This window comes from Chionomys nivalis, chromosome 11 (assembly GCF_950005125.1).
Source record: "Chionomys nivalis chromosome 11, mChiNiv1.1, whole genome shotgun sequence".
NCBI lineage: Eukaryota > Metazoa > Chordata > Mammalia > Rodentia > Cricetidae > Chionomys > Chionomys nivalis.
Window position 1 is genome coordinate 67,676,019 of NC_080096.1, and position 15,607 is coordinate 67,691,625.

The following is a 15,607-nucleotide window of genomic DNA, read 5'->3' on the forward strand; positions in this document are numbered from 1 at the left end:
GAACATTTTTAATGTGCAAGGAAAATGTTGGCAAAATTAAATGAATAATCTGGGAATTTTGAGGCCAAACAGATTAGCCATTCAGAAGTAGTTATGCAAAGATGTAGTGTTTACAGTGTGTTGGAAAATTACAAATTATCTCAGAAGATAGAGAAGCCAGAGGGTAAACACCACCATTTCCCACAGGCTCATATAAGTGATTTTGGAAAATGAAAAATAAAATTAGATGAGACAATATTGAAAACAAGAAAAATATATCCTACAAAATATCACTCTGGAGTTAAACAGCATAAAAATCAATTTTTGCACAAACAATATTGTGTTCTAGAAAGCATGTTTTATTTAGCCCCAACAAAGAAATCCGACATTACACAAATCCAAACTGAAACTATTGTAACACAGATCTTGAATTTATAATTTACTAATTGAAGTAGAAGGAGTATTCACTATCAGGTGTTTCAGGGAGTGCAGATTTTGGTGAGATTTGTTTCCAGTAATGTCCATTTACATGATTCCTCTCTATTCTTTATTTTCTTAGTCCTGTCTTACTCCTATCGAATTTGTGTTGCTTCCGTACACCACTGTAGAGATTGATATACTAACGGAACCCGAGAGCACACTGACTTAAGAGAGCATTCCAGTTGTCCATATACTAATGCAAACAGGGATTAGAGAAAGTAAACTGTGCAGAAAAAAAAAACTGTAGCTATGCTGTTAATTATTAAACTCCTTCCTTAGGAAACACACAGTTAAAAATAAGCAAACACCATCATGTCATTTTGTTTCCATAGTAAGGAAGTAATCTGTGGATTTTTAAGATTTTAAAGGAACCGAATAGAAATGAAGGCAAACAGACGGCTTTCAGATGCTTCCTGCCTACAATAATGAAGATTTGGGCTTATCTAGCACATCATTAGTGTGCCCATGCTGTGTAGTTGTTCCAGAACTTACGAAGAAACAAATGTGGTTTTATGGAGTCCTAACTGTAAGCCAGTGAGCTGTGTTCGTTATGGCAGCCATCAGATTTTAGCATGAAGTTGGGAACTGGTAAAGATGGGAATCTTTCCATCTTGATCAGTGCCACACAACTAACTGGATTGCAATTTGTCTTTGTTTTCAGTTCCTAATTTGCAATCTTCTGTTTACCTCTAGTGTTGTGATATCAGGCATGCACTGCCTTGTGGGATGGTCCCTAAGTTCCAGCCTAACCTACCCTCTCCTTAATGGATTTCCCTGCTGTGAGCATCCAAAGGCAGTATATCTTTGTGATAATGACTTCCAGTACGTACAGTGTAAAATGTCAGCCACAATTTTTCCACTAAATGAGAATTTCTCGCTTACTTTATACATTGACCTTTGAACTCATATAGGTAAGAAACACTCTACCCTACTATGGCCAAAGTAGAGCTGAAGGGTAGTAGATAGTAATCTAGAAATATTAAATCTCTATTTCTCTGTACATATTCTTGACCCCACAATTAAACATACCAATGCCTACTTAATTACTAAAACCTCAAACCAACAATCATCCATTATTCATTTTTTAAGTCTCTACATACATTTAATTCATCTAGTCCTGTTGATGCTATCTTCAACATATATTCAAGTTGTATACACTTTTTTCCATTGTAGACTGCACGTTGATCTAAACAACCACTAGCCTTAATAATATTTTATTTCATGTTCATATATGCACATAGTATTTTGATAAAATCCAACCCCTTTACCTCCCTAGCTGCCACATCAGTTTGGCCCAAATTCATTAATTTTTTATGATGGAAGAAGGTCATTGGTTAAATAAAGAAACTGCCTTGGCCCTGATAGGACAGAAAATTAGGTAGGCGGAGTAAACAGAACAGAATGCTGGGAGGAAGAGGAAGTGAGCTCAAACTCCATAGCTTTCCTCTCTGGGGCAGACATGATGAAGCTTTGACCCAGGATGGACGTAGGCTAGAATCTTCCCGGTAAGCGCACCTTGGGGTGCTACACACATTAATAGAAATTTGTAATCAAGGTGTAAGAATTAGCCACTAAGAAGCTAGAGCTAATGGGCCAGGCAGTGTTTAAATGAATACAATTTTTGTGTGTTGTTATTTTGGGGCATAGGCTAGCCAGGAGGCCGGGAGCCGGGCTGTGGGAAGAGGCCCGCAGCTCCCTCAACATTTTTTTTTTTTTTTTTTTTTTTTTTTGGTTTTTCGAGACAGGGTTTCTCTGTGGCTTTGGAGCCTGTCCTGGAACTAGCTCTTGTAGACCAGGCTGGTCTCGAACTCACAGAGATTCACCTGTCTCTGCCTCCCAAGTGCTGGGATTAAAGGCGTGCGCCACCACCGCCCGGCTCCCTCAACATTTTTAGAAATTAATATACACTGAGCCCATCTATATTCACACGGGTGTGTTGTCATCTGCTGGAGTGTGGGTAGCCTTACATAGTTTCTTGTTCTTTGGATGGTGATGTTGGCTTGTGTGTTTCTCTATTAATTGCCATCACTCCAAAAATGAACCGTCTTCATGAGAATTGAGAAATGTGCTATTCTGTGGGCATTATGGAAAGAACACAAGGAATATCTCATTACTATGTGCATTTGGCTGAATAGTAGTAATAGAGCTTCCTCTAGGACCTGTGACCTAGTCAGACTCAGACTTGGAATACCGTTAACAGTGCAAGAAATGAGTTTGATCTGTGGAGCAGACTTGAAGTGCAATCAGAGGTGTTTGATGACTTTCATAACGTTTGTGCCATGAACACACCAGTGGATATGTCTTGCCACTACAACCACTATTGTATTTGGTAATTTTAAAGGTCCTTGTGCTAGTTATTTCCCCCCATACTCTCCTCTCTATCCTTCTTTCCAAACTCAATTTAACGCTTTCCGTTCTATTATTTTCTGTTGTTCTTCTACCCCCATTTATGCCTTTGCATTTTTTCATTGTTCCTTTAAGCATCCCAGCAAGTCCTATAGTGATCTTTTTTTATCTTTTATGAGTACTACAATAGAAATGCATATACCTGAAGATACAAAGCCAGTTTCCACATATGAGAGAGAACAAGACATTTGTCTTTTTGGCATTGGTATCACAGAATAATGATTTCCAGAGAATTTTATTCCCTGGAGAATTGCATACTTATTTGCAGCTGAATAGTATTCTTCTGTGTATATGAGCCACATTGTTATTATTGATTTAAACATAATTGGCACATAGGCTGTTTCAGTTTTTTAGCTATTATGAACAGAGCAGCAATGAATTTAACTGAGCTGGTGGTATATCCGTAGCAAGATAGAGTCCATTAGGAACAAAATAATTTCATAATTATTTATTGCTTTTGTAGAACTTCCACAGCAATCTAAATTATGACAAAGAAATTCACACAGTGATCTCCATAAGTTATAAAACTGATTGATCCATTAGCTCAGGCTACTTATTAGCTCTTGTAGTTTATATTAACCCATTGTTGTTATCTATGTTAGCCACATGGCTTGGTACCTTTCTTAGCTGGGCAGATTACATCCTGCTTCTTTGGTGGTCTGCACAGGAGTGCGAGGAATTGGCTTCCTCCTTTCCAGCATTCCCCTGTTCTCATTGCCCCACCTCTACTTCCTGTCTGGTTGACCTGCCTATACTTCCTGCCTGGCCAATCAGTGTTTTATTAAAATACATAATTGGCAGAATACAGATAATTCTCCCACACCAATCTTCCATGTAGTCTGTATTCTGATTCCACATACCTCTCCAACTTTATTTTTATCATTCTTTTCTATGTACTTATTTGCTAGTAATATTTTGGCTTTATTTCTTTTACTTACCTGTTAACTCATTTCTTGCCAAACTGGCTTGGTCTCTATCATTCCGATCTAATTACTGACTGCCCAATTTAAGCATTCATCTGCTGAGCCAAATCTCTGTTTTAGTAATTGAAATTAGATTTTTCTCTTTGTTTGAAATTATCTCATTCTCTTGTGTTTAGCTGAATATGCAGTTTCTTTCATCTTCTCCATAGCACAGCATAGGAAGTAGGAGACATATACATGGTCATCAGCTTCTCTGAAATTCCTAGAATAGCACAGGAGATGTGGCTGGTAGCAATGTACTTCTTTAATAAACAAAAGTATTTACTGAACAAATAATTAATGAAGTCTTGAATAAATTATCCCTCATTCTTTTTAACTCATAATATTACAGTATGGTTGGTTCATTTGATTTATTACATGGTTAAATTTTTTAATACTATAAGGTAGATATGAAGGAGATTGGAGGTATGTAGGTTGACTATCACAATTTTAATAACCTAAGGTAAAAAGAATTAAAAAGAAAAGAAGAGAGTGTATAAAAGTCAAAAGCTCTTCAAATTCTTGAGGCATCAGGCACCCAGAATGCCAGGCGAAAACCTAGGCAAACCCATTTGTTTCTGATCAGAATCAGATGCATTCTTTGATTTGATATTTTCATCTTCCACTGTTTGAATCAGGATAAGAGTTTATAAAATTATGACTTTGAAAGCATTTGGCAAAGAACATTAGAGACTAATCCATTCAGCAATAGGACTGGCAGAAGAAAATTTGACTGGTTATACAGGGAGAATATATTCACATGGTGAAAAAACGAAAAAGTGTAGCAGAATTGTTATCTCTGTTGATTATAGTGAGTTCTTTAACACTGGGGTTGTTCATATGACTACCCCTCAAGATGATATGATGTCATCTTCTGTGACTTCCTTTACCTATACAGCTGTGGAATACACACAAATGAATTTAAAATAAATCTTAAAAACATAAATGTCATATTTACATATGATATCATAAATAAAATTGAGGTGACTCCATTCACATACTCCTACTGACAAGTCTAGAACCCTAGAGTTGTAATTCAGTCAGTACCTCAAGGCATCTACTATTTCAGAAGCATAGCAGGTATTCTTCTGATTCGCAAAAATAAACAAGGTCAAGGCATGACCACAACACAGGGTAAAGTCAAATTACTAAAATGAAAATACAAAGTATGGACAAAGCTTCTTGTAAGTAAAACAATTTCTTTTCTGGCTATCAAGATAAGCTTCAACATGGAGACATCATTTAAGTTGTACCTGCTGTATGGTTGAATACTGAGGTAGGGCAAAGGGGTGAGCCAAAATACTGTGAAAGAAACAAAAAGAGGGAAGTAACAACTAAGATAAAAAAGGAAAAAGGAAGGAAGGAAAGAAAGAGGATGAATTAAGAGAAAGTGAGGGACGGACAAAGGAAGGAATTAAAGAAAAAAGGAAGATCAAGAGAATGAAAAAAAGGTGGATGGAAGGAAAAAAGGAAGGAAGAAAAGAAGGAAGAAAGAAAGGAAGGAAAAACAAAAGTTTTAAGAAAATTAATAGTGGGAAATAGATTCTAAAGATACACTCTCATAAAGTCAAAGTATATGTGACTGAAGACCCTGATCATTACGGTATTTACTTTGGCATCTTTTGTGAGGATCATATCTCATAAAAGCAATGCATATGGCATCAGATCTCTGTGTTAGGGTCTTTCAAGACATTGTTCATGCCTGGACCAACACTGTTATAAATATCCTGGGATGGTACCTATTCCTAAAACATATGTGTCTTAAATTTTTCTGCATAATATACATGTTCCTGAGAGATTTCTAAAAATAATTTTGAAAAGCAATAGATTAACTCTCCTGGTTCTAAAATGGTGACGAGAGAATACATACAAAAGATCAGACCATCTATTTCTTTAGTTGTTTAATTTTGTTCTTAAAGGTTTGCAAAAAGGGATTTTAAACAATTGGATTTTATAGTATTCATGATCACATTACAACAATAAATTTTGTTTTTTTTTTCAGATGATGGTACCTGTCCATTAACTGAACAACTGAGGTGAGTGCTTCCTTCTGCTTTTCCTCTTCCATCTTTTCTGCTTCCTCCTTCTTTTCTCCTCTTTCTTCTCCTTCTCGAACATGTATGAAATTCTTTTTCTTGTAAGATTTAAATAATTTTGTTTGCTTGTATTAATTGGGGTTATGCTATTGTGTAAGTTTTTTCTGCAAGAAATTCACAAAGTATTTTATAGTAATATGTTTTGTCTTTTATTTTCTACCATTTAAAAATAAAATTTGGAAAACACAATTAACAACAAGGAATGCTGTTTTCAGAGAAATTTTCCACTTATTCATGCTATAACAAGTCTTTTAATTAGAAAACTGATTCATCTTGTAGGAAACATTCAGAATATTCTGTAGTGTGTGCATCAATAGCAGAACACCCAACACTTTGTGACACAATCGTGCTTTCTTTTCTCTACTAATCTATAATATTCAAAGAAAAAATGTCATGTATGTTAGCTTATTTTGTTTACTTCCTAATTTAGATAATGATTATCAAGTATTAATAATCAAATTATATTTCTTATCAACTTAATTCGTCTCATCAAAGCTGCTCTTTTTATCAGTGATCTTGAATAAACATGGCATCACTGTACTTCTATATACCATTGAACTTGCTTTGAGAATTTTCTTTACACTGCTGGACTTAAAAGGAGACTTTATATTAGATGACTAGCCTTCACTGCTTGGATTTACCTGCTTAGAATAGATTAAGAAATATGGTTTTATTTTGCTTTTAACCAATGCAATACATAGGAACAGTAAAGTAGGAATCTTTAATAAAGGCTTTCTCTTTCCTCATCCTAAATTTCTTGATATAAAATGAGATGGGTAGAATAGAAGCAGAGTAGAAGGAAAATAGGATGAAGAAAAAGTCTGCATAAATGTTAGGTTAGAAAAATGAATAAATGTCAACCTATATAAGATGGTGTATGACATATGGTGTAGGAAACAATAGAGTAGAAAAGTTATTTATTATATCAGAGTATCTTGATAATAATAGCATGAGAATTGCCTAAGTCAACTTTCTAAATGATAGTACTGGTGAGATGGATTTATCATTGAGCCCAAATTTGAGTTAATTCCTAGGTGATGTCAAAGTCACTAGTCTAGTGAGCATACTAAAAAAAAAAAAAACACTTCAAATAATTCTCATCTTTTCTTCCTCTCTGTATAAAGAACACTAATTTTTACATATTTCACTTGGTTTCATTATTTTATTTTTTAATATATTTTATGGCTGTTTCTTCATTATGAAAAGAACCGTATTGGACTAGAACAAGCTGCCCAGTTTTGGTTAAGCAACAGGAAAAGGTATGGGTATGAAGTAGCTCCCTCATGTCCACTTTCACTCTCATTTCTAGTTAATCAAGGGCAAACTTAAAGATTCTCAAAAGTCAATTTCATTGAGTGAAGTAGTACTAAGTGAGTGAAATATAAAATGGCATTTAAACATATTCTCATACTGCAACCTGTTTAAAGGTGCTCACATCACTGTACTGCAATACCAAAAGTAAAAGCAGTGCTAACAGATAGTCAATAATCTTAAGCAAGCAGACATTATTATCAGTGCTATGCTTGAGATTACAGTGCTTTTTGTTTTGCATAGCATTGCTAATGGACAAGTTTGCTACTCGTCTGTTCGTTCAGCTTGTTCAGATCCCAAAGGGTAAAGCACAAATAAATAAATAATATTATGTTAAATAGATTCTCTTTCTCCCTGGTGATGGATATTAGGGACATCTGAAATGCACTAGCTTATAAGTAGTTTTGTCTTAGTGTTGATGTTGGTGCTGATAGTTGGGGAACCTGTCATAATGGGAGTAATGACTGTGATAATGTCATCACTGTAACTGCTATCATTCATCAAGTGCTGCTCAGACTCAGCCACACTGATAAATTCTTCACATTGATTATTTTATTTAGTTCATTCCATGGCCTGTAAGATACTACAATTATTTCTCAGACTGTCGAAATGGAAATGAGGAAAATAAACAATTCACCGGAGTCCATATCAAGAGTACACAATAGGTCTGACTTGTATCAATCAGTATTGCTCAATGCACTAAGCCAAACACCTATGTGCTGTTCTCAGAAGCATAACAATGTAATTCTAAGATCATGACTATCATGATTCTGAGAACAACACATTTTATTGAACAAATACTTTATTTCCTCAGATGTTGGTAGGTCCCTCATGAGGCCACATCTAATCCCCAGAGAGAACACTCTTCTTTATGTGTCCTCTCTTACTACATAATAGGACATATTCCAGAGGCATTTCAAGTGACACTTCTTTCTAGCTGAATAGCCTGGTTTTTTATGTAGTGCACAGGTCAGTCCACAAATGTTCTAAAGAACAAGCCTCTCCTTGTGTCATATTAAGTGAAACAGTGGAGCTAAGAATCAATGTAGAGTGAGACTGTACAAGAGCAAGAATACCTGGAGACATTGTTCAAACTCTGACACTAGAGCCATTGACTCTGATCTCTTAGTACATGGTCAGTTTCCTGTAACTGTGGGAGCTGCATTAGAGGTCTATTGCCTTGTTGAAACTAGTTAAGGAGAGACAGATTGTGTCTTCCTTGGAGAAGTCCAGGGTTTTTCTTTGTCATTATACTTTAGTATAATACCTGTACAGTAGAACAAACCACTTTATGATGTTGACTGTGGTAGGTATTGTAAAGCTCACACAGGATGATCTATGTAAATACTTTGAATTTCATATAAATGACTTGAATATCTAGGATTTGGTTTCCACAGGAGATATCAGTCCTGGCCCCTGCAGATATCTCAAGGAGTAGTAGTTGTTATTACATTAGTGCATTCACTCCCTGGGAGGGTGTTAAAGTGAAGACTGAATAATAAATTGGGAAGAGGCATTATGGTTCCTGCCTTTAATCATTCCAGCATTCTGTAGGCAGTGCACCTGCCTGGGAGGGGGAAGCATCTCTGTAAATCTGAGGCCAGTCTGGTCTACCTAGTGAGTTCCAGGACTGCCAGGATTTGTAGAGAATCCATGTCTCAAAACAAAACACAAAGCAGAATTACATGATATTGTCGAGACCACAGATAGTTTGACCTATGTGTCTATAAATAGCATTCGAGCCATCTCATAACCAAAATGAAATATGTTATAGAAAATTCAATATTGAAAGAGGCGACAAGCCTAAATTTAAGGAATCCTGGAGGCATCTAAAGGATTCCTTGATAGTTTGCTTAAAAATCTGCCTGGATTCAAAGATGCTGGACTGAAGGTTTAATGACTAGTTTTCTATTTATGCGTAATTCAGAAACCCCTTTACTTACAGGTAGGGGAATGAAAAGCCAGTTATTTTGTGCTTATGTTGTCGCATCCTGTCTCAATATTATCCTCAGAGACAGTGTAAAAGACACCGAGTAAATTCCATATCTGAAAGATTCAGACGACTAAAGACAGTTGCTGTTACCAATAGCCCATCTGAAATATGGAGCCCCTATATGAGGAAGTGAATCATTTTGCAAATGAAGAAGCTTTATCTCAGTTGTCTTGCCCATATGATGTAACCAGAGAGCAGCATCCCGCTTACTCAGAGCCCCGTCTCTGTTAGCAGGCCACCAGTTTACTATACCTGGCTCACGGAGAGCCAAAGAGAGTCTTGATTGTCCAGAATGACCACACAGAGCTGCAGTTCTGCCTCACTGCTTCTCAAGGCATTTCCCAGAATCTCCACAGAGAACATCTGTCTTCAGGACTATAAATCTAGTATTTTACCAGCACTAAAGTTTCTCTATTGCTTACAAGTGGCAGGGATCAACAGCCTACTCCCATCACTTAGGGACTAACAATGTGGAAAATTGAGTGAACTCAATCTTATTGCCTCTGAAGGCTTCTCCCTGTGAATCAGAGTCATTTTCGAAATTCAAAGCAAATCCCAAATAAGAAGGGAGAAAGTAACAAATTGTATGAGTAAAAAACCCACAATTTTGCTTTTTTTTTTTTAAAGAAGAGAATGAACCTAGAACAGAGTTATTCTGTTTTAGATAAAAAGAAGATGCATTTTCTATGTTGACCCAGTGAGTTCTGTTTTAAGAGTCAAGAAAAATTTCATCCATCTTACTCTAAATGGAAGAGAACTGACATCGTAGTACATTAAGCAGGCATTTCTAAGTTGCACCAACAAAATAATTGGGCACCTGTATAAATGCGGAATCACAAGGACAGAATTCAAATTTTGTGTTGCAATATAGATAATTGTACAATCAAATAGGTACTTTGATTAAAAACATTGTATATGTAAATTTTTCATTTGCTGGAGTACTCATATTTTGGCATGTGCATACATAATTAGAGACTTCTAATTAAGGTTCTCTAGTGGCAGAAATAACCTGATACAGTGGATTTCATGTTTTACCTATTAGCCAAAAATTGTCGGTTATTTTATTTTCAATCATCGTATGGCTGTCATTTCAAAGATTACTTTGTCCCTTTTATAGATACCATTTAAAATCAGAATACTTTTTAGCCTCTTTTTTGAAACCTAGTTAAGTGATTTTTTTGCAAAATATTATGACATATCATATGTTAAATTGCCTTCAATTTGAGCATTCATTCCAAATAGGAAGTCAGATAAATTGGTAGTATATATAGAGCATGCCTGTCAGCTTTCCATCTAGTCATTATTTTCGGGAGCATTTTAGCATTGCTAAAGTAAATCAATTTGTGCACTTCAAATGATCTATTTACCATCAAGACAACAATGAATGGTATTTTGAAGAAAGACAATCTAGTTATCAAGATATTTTGATAAATTCCCACTCTGCAATCCATACGCTTCATTACAAACCTCATTATCAATAATACTTCTATTGACTTACTATGTGCAAGCAACAACCATATATAACCAGTTTGTGGGTAGTTACTGTGTTATGAATGAGCAGACTGAGAAGCAAATTGTATGATTCTCCCATCTGCTGTTTTCCAATGCTAAGAGTTCAGAACTTGAAAGGCCTTCTCTGTGCCTCAGGTGTAGCGTTATGTTTGCGTAGATCCATGAAGTAGTTGTAACAGACTGCAATGCCGAGAAGAGAACCATCCATATAAAATTACCAACTCTTTCTGTGCTCTTTCAACTGTCATAACATGAAGTAACACTCATTGAATAAAAGAACCACAAACATATCATCCTTGTCGTATTCTGACTCAGCTGCTTACCTTCCAGCTTCCCTATGAGGACTAGAGTATCTAAGAAAGCTGGTTATAGCGCACAGCACAGCAGGAGAACAGAATCTCCAATAACTAGGCATGTTTTACCTAGTTTTCAGACTTGTTCTTTGTGTCCCCTGATAACTAGAGGCAAAAGTAGAATTCTTTACTTCTGTTCCCGTCAGCTATGCTCCAAACTCAATGGCAGCTTTGTCTCCAGAGGGCAGCTTTCTAATTTGTTCATTTTGCTTCCAATGACCTGGGCATCCTCTTTCAAAATAAAGCAAAGGTTATATATGTCATACTATAATTACTGTATGGTGTTCTTATTTTGTACATCCTAGAAATATTAATTTTGTCTGAATATTATATAATGAAAATGCCATCTTTTCATCCACTTCATATATGATAAAGCTGAAGCAAGCAACATTTAAATTACTTCTTTAATGTCACTAAAAATCCCATAGACTCCCATTGTAAGCTGAATACACAAACACACACATGCACAAACATGTACACAAAGACTCACACACAGAAGCATATGCACTTCTTGTTTTTATTTTCTGAAATAATGATAATACTAAGAAACCTTTTTATTCATTATCTCAGAAAGCCATTTTTAATTTATTGTTTCTGATGTGCTTTCTGGAAAACATAAAAATACATTAGTAAACACACATATATGATCTATGTCAGGATTGATCGACTTTCGGTTTTGAGTGAATAAGTTTATTAATCTTGTAGGAGCAAAAGCTAAAAGAACAAATAGCAAGTAGCAGATAAATCAATAACATCAGTAGATTGGACTTGCATCGTTGAGTAGAAAAGACTTGATGAAGCCCCGCTGAAGCAGATATTCTGCTGTTCTGACTGAGAGATTTCCAGGCACAGCAGAGCAGATTCTCAACAAATGATCTTAGCATTTTTCATTGAACTATAGGCATTGCTCTACTGCAGAATAAACAATAATAACCGCTACAGGAAATGGTTTACCTTCAAGTTATTCTCCAGGGAGTGATGTTTCAACATCTTTACCTATTTGAAATTCTTTTCTTCCCTGTAAAAGGACAATGGGCAAGAGTTTGGGAGGTTACTTGAAATAAACCTGTTTGAGACTGAGCCTGGCGGGAGGTAGAGTAACTGTCTCATGTGTTCAGACTCTGTCTTCAATGAGTACAAATAGCACATGGAAATTTACCAATGTAATTTGTATTATAATATATCATATACTTCGCTTGGACTAATACCCATAGGAACATTTATTTTAAATCCCATGGCAGTTTTTACCAGCTAGATTTAAAGATTTCCTATTAGAATGTATTTTTTGAATTATTCTTCCATGTAAACTTGTATTAGAGCTAGTATTTGATTGAAGGCAACCTTCCCCTTAGTGCCTAACTGAGCCTTGAGCTGAAGTTGTGTCTGATGTCCCAGTACATTGTTAATGCATTTTATAGAGAAGGATTACTAACAATAGCATGAACTTCTGCTCTCAAACAGACAATATATTTGATATTCATGTAGTTAAAGCAGATGTTTGGAGAAAGTCTGAAGGGCAAATAGCAGAAGGGCATTTTAACCAAGGATGCTGTGCCACAGAGGCCACTCTACAAAAAGAGAGGTGAAAGAAAAACATTTTTTGCTTTAAAATGAAAAAAGTTTTTTCATACCCTATGTATAAAGGAATCAAAGATTAAGTGTACTCATAATTTTACTTTAATTTCAAAATGAGCCAATTAATTAAAATCCAGTGGGAGTATAACATAAGCTCAGCAACATGAGTGTGACAGAAGTCCTAAACCATGCTTTATAGAAACTCCCTTAACAAGTCTCAAAGCCAACTTGAGTTAATTAATTAGCCCTCACTAGGAAAAAAAAGGCAGATAGTTCTCCAGTTCTGGGATTTCCCTTGATCACAACCTGAAAGCTTGTATCACAGCTGACACTGTGGTCCATTTCATCTGTGTTCCATTAATGAGCATGTTCCAGAACATTTCTTTACATGTTAGTCTTTGCTGGCTCTGGTAGCAAGTACAGAAGACAAACCAAATTCCTGGTCATGTGTTCATGACAAGGTTCTCCCTATTTCCTGGCATTAGCCAGGCTCACAACCATAATGGCCTATAGTTTACACTGGTCAGCTATGTTGTACAGAAATTTCTGGTCGACTCAGATCTACAAACTTGACACAAATGGTTGGTTTTTTTCCCCCTCAATCCCATTAAAGGAATCTCCGCTGGAATGCTGCCCTAGGGAGGCTAAGAGAGTCCATGAGTTTTGTTAACTTTCAAACAGATACAGCCAATTCAGATATCTGAATGTCTTTTTTCCATTTTTTATTTAAAGCTCCTAATTAGAAAATGAACATAGGGGCACTTATCACATAATTAGCTTGGTTTTATTTTCACAAAAAAGCTTCAATTTTTAGAAAAATTAAGTTTTCACCAAGGGGTGGTGAGTATGGCACACACCTTTAATCTTAGCCCTGGAGAAGCAGAGGAAGGTGGATCTCTGTGAATTCATGGCTAACCTGGTCTTCAGGATGAGTTCCAGGACAGGCTCTGAAGCAAAATAGAAAAACCCCGTCTCAAAAAACAAACAAATAAACAAACAAAAAAGATGTTTTCATTGTTCCTAATATTTTGCCTCTCTTCCATCCATCACCCTAGTTTTACTCTTCCATGAATAACTTCTTGGTATTTGGGGAAATAGTTCCTTAGAGATAATCAATCCTGAAAATCTTAGCATTGTACTCTTGGAGCCTCCAGTGAATCTGTAACCATCAGCAATAATTTTCAGGGAAGAACCTCACTCTTCCTTCTGTTTTCTCCACTATACCATGTTGCTAGAGGTTCTAGAAAAGTTTCAAAACCTCCTGTTAGTGACAGAGCTCTTTGTCTCCATGTAAGATATAGGAAGTTTGCTGTCTCAGGGATAAATTATCCACACTGTGTATGTGTCTACTGTTACCTTCCCTGTGTTTATACTTTTATACCAGTTGCTCATAGATAAAGACAGGAAATCTAGAAGGCACCATGCATTGCAAACATACACTGGAAGTTGTCACTAAAACCAAGTGTATGTTCCATCTAAGCTCAGGACAGACAGGTGTGGGCCATTTTTGTTTGGTTCTGTTTTTCAGTTGGAGGTACTTACTTCTCTCTGAGATAACTCTTTGATTCTAAGATAAGAAACATCCAAAAAATCAAAGCACTTTTCTCAGATACTCATGCATATATATGCATATATATGCACATACTACTAAGGTGGTGAGTGTAGCTTTCTGTTGCAACCAATGTTTAGGTGTTTAGAGAATAAGAAATTACAACATCTGCAGGGTCAATTTGTGCCTTTACCTTTGCCTTTCATGAATATCTGGTGCATTCACCTTAATAACAGGGTTTGGAACTTCAAGGTGAAAATGTTATCTACTTCATAGTTAAGATTGAATTAAGGTAATATATATATTAGATACAGAAAGGTAAGTGTTTTAGGGGTATCTTCCCCCATCTTGAATTATCTCTTTCAAAGGCCATTATGGGTTGTACATCTGTACAGACAGTCATATTACAGTAGTTAGAAAGCCTGTAGGATGAAATATTTTGATATTAAAAGAACCAATGGCCTTCATTCACATGCTTTCCTGAAAATATATTTGAAAGATTTACTCGCTATGTTGGTCTTCAAGGATGGCTCGACTATTGTTCTAAGCTGCCTGGAAGCCATTACATGCCTTCCTCTTTTATCGTTTATTCCACTTTTCTCTGGTTTATCTTACTTTCTGGAACCATGAAGGCTCTACACCAAAGAGGGGTGAAATGTCATCATCAGGGAGACTTGGCTAGCATGGAGGTTTGGCTGAAGCCTCTTAGTCTTTACAATGCTGGAATACAAGCAAATGTGTGTAATAATAGTGTTCAACCAGAGAACAATTGTTAAAGTCATCCTCTTTCATAGGGGTACTATGTCTACATTGTGACACTGTGTCGCTCAACCTATAAAATAGATAGAAGTAGGCAACACAGTATCTTTTTCCCAGCTAGCACAAGGGAAAAAATCATGAATTTTAACAATTTTAAATACCACATCTGGAAAATTCTGTGATTGTTGTTTATAAATCAGGAAGTTGTAAGGAGTGTCATGAAAAAACTATGTTTGCTTTTTGTTTGTTATGCTTTTAGCTGAACTGGGGATAAACTTGGTATCATTCACATACTAGGGAATTTGTCTAGCAGTGAGACCCATCCCCAGAACAATTAAACAATTTTAGAAACTACATGAGAGATGCAGGATTATTGCAAGGCTATTTTGTATTTTAGTGTGTTCTTCAATCTGGATGTTCCAAGTTGTCAAAAGAAACATCATTAAAATATCCGAGTGAACATAGTGAAGCATGAAAAAGTCATCACAATGGCAGGTCCCAGTGGCCCTTGTTAGTCAGGAAGGTCTCAGTTTATTGTCTGGGTTTGGCACCAGTCAGCACCTACACATGACAAGAAATAGTAGCAACTGTCATGTATAAAAAGCAATCAATTAAAAACTGTCAAGGAATCT

The 15,607-nt window shown here is 36.0% G+C and overlaps 1 protein-coding gene across 31 annotated transcripts in view; it reads left to right on the top strand.

Moving 5' to 3' along the window:
• The window catches only part of Ptprd (protein tyrosine phosphatase receptor type D), a 2,217,081-nt gene that overhangs the window by 1,170,179 nt on the left and 1,031,295 nt on the right, over positions 1-15,607 (top strand). For all 31 annotated transcript variants that reach the window (XM_057783903.1, XM_057783917.1, XM_057783909.1 and 28 more), the window contains one exon: positions 5,830-5,863. The gene's annotated coding sequence lies outside the window, so the exon portion shown is untranslated. The remainder of the gene's footprint in view (positions 1-5,829; positions 5,864-15,607) is intronic.